This window comes from Mizuhopecten yessoensis, unplaced genomic scaffold (assembly GCF_002113885.1).
Source record: "Mizuhopecten yessoensis strain PY_sf001 unplaced genomic scaffold, ASM211388v2 scaffold8123, whole genome shotgun sequence".
NCBI classification, from domain to species: domain Eukaryota; kingdom Metazoa; phylum Mollusca; class Bivalvia; order Pectinida; family Pectinidae; genus Mizuhopecten; species Mizuhopecten yessoensis.
In genome coordinates, this window is record NW_018407390.1 from 2966845 (window position 1) to 2968911 (window position 2067).

The following is a 2067-nucleotide window of genomic DNA, read 5'->3' on the forward strand; positions in this document are numbered from 1 at the left end:
AAAATTAAAAAGGTCCCCAGGGCCTGTGCTATGAACTATTTAGTGCCGCCTTCCAAAGGTGTACGACAGGGTTCACTTTTTTGTCCAAAAAACTATCAAAACAATGTTTTACGCTACCAAATAGTATTATATTATTCAAAATAGGATCTGCTGCAAATTATGAACTCAAATATGTAACAAAACATTGCATAATTAAAAAGTTGTAAAATGTTAAACTCTAAAAATGTTGGTATTTTCATACACTTTTTTGCTACATCAATTGTTTTACGGAAGTAAAACACCAATTTCCGGTTCTTGTACACCAAAAATCTTTTAATATTATTTGGTGCATTATGTTGAGATACGATAGCGAAAAATTCAGAAAATTTGAGAACCGGTAAATTTGTCATATAAATGTCAAATTGTAGAAACATTTATTTCCAAATAAAATCCAACAACCTTATGACCTATAGCCATGTTTGATAATTTAACAATACGTCGCACCAATTTATTATCGCAACTGATCAAATTTTCATCAATAAGGTCTGCTGCTCATGATGAGCTCAACTATAAAGCTAGATGTTGCAAAATAAAAAAGTTATGCAGTCTCACACACATAAAAGTTTAGTATGTTATGTACATTTTAAGTTGTTTCGCATCTTTACGGAAGTGAAAGACATACTTTCGGTTTTTGTACACCAACATACTTTGGATATTATTAGGCACATTATGCTGACTGACGATAGTAGAAATTTCGAAAAAAATGGTAGTCGGTAAATGTGTCATCTTAAGGATAATATGTTGTATGACCAATGTCAAAATAAATCTTCAATAACTACAGATCAATGCAATTATTTCATAATTAACCCAAAATCATTCCAATATACTATCAAGATGGATTATATGGTTTATAGTAGAGTATGACTGTTTAACTAAACTAGGTGGTTAAAGGGGGCATACAGCAAAAGTTAGGCAATTTGTCAGAACATTTGGTGTACCAGTATAATATGTTGAAGCCTTGCTAGCCCACAAAATTGTTTCTTTTAGGAGAGTTATAGTTTCCAATTGATGGATTGTTGTATTTACTGTTGTTTTTTTTTGTTTTTTTTTAATTTGACAACACATAGTCAAAATTGGCTATTCAAAACATTTTTCTGAATTTCTGCCTCCTCAGTTCAATCTTAGGTCTTATTATTTTTTCATATTATTCCCGACAAGTTATTGGCCAGAAGTGCATCACGTGTTCATCGATAAAAACCGACATTGACTTGGAGCGCGTGATTTTTGTTGAAAGACTGGGTGTTTATAAAAATAGAATTATGACGTGTCCCCAAACAATGCACCATCCCACTTCCGAAGCTTTTTTTTTCTTTTTTTTTTCAGATTGCTTACATTACTGTCTTGTTAAACAATAAAACAATTGTAGCCTTTAACTTCGGTCAATACCTGGATTTATCAACCTGAGAAAAGATATATTGACCTCGGACTGCGTCCTCGGTCATTATATCTTTTCTCGGGTCGATAAATCCAGGTATCGACCTCAGCAAAAGGCTATAATTTAATAATGGTTCTTTTTTGAATGCATTCACAATATGCAGTCTCTGAATTTGCGAGCTTTAGGCTGGAGCGTTTTAGCATCTGTTAAATGTGCATAGTATCCTAGATAATACAGTATTGATGCGACATGAGTCTTTCCTGCAGGACACACACAATAGTATATGCCTTGACAGGATCCTCTGATGCGTGTAGGTCAAACTCTATCCAGACATTGTATTTTGCCTGCGACCTGTGGCGATAATGTAATTGGCCTCGCAGAAGGTCATCAGCATGCGGATACACCCATATCTCATAATCACCCCCATCTGTCTGATGTTCTGTGATATAGCCAGGTGCCAGCTTCAGCTGATATGTACCACAAGCCAAAGTCGCATTGACCTGTAGTTATTGAAGATTTATTTTGACATTGGTCATACAACATATTATCCTTAAGATGACACATTTACCGACTACCGATTTTTTCGAAATTTCTACTATCGTCAGTCAGCATAATGTGCCAAATAATATCCAAAGTATGTTGGTGTACAAAAA

The 2067-nt window shown here is 34.3% G+C and overlaps 1 protein-coding gene across 3 annotated transcripts in view; it reads right to left on the reverse strand.

Annotated features, from left to right (window-relative positions):
- The window catches only part of LOC110454994 (threonine--tRNA ligase, cytoplasmic-like), a 23156-nt gene that overhangs the window by 2226 nt on the left and 18863 nt on the right, over positions 1-2067 (reverse strand). The window lies entirely within an intron of this gene.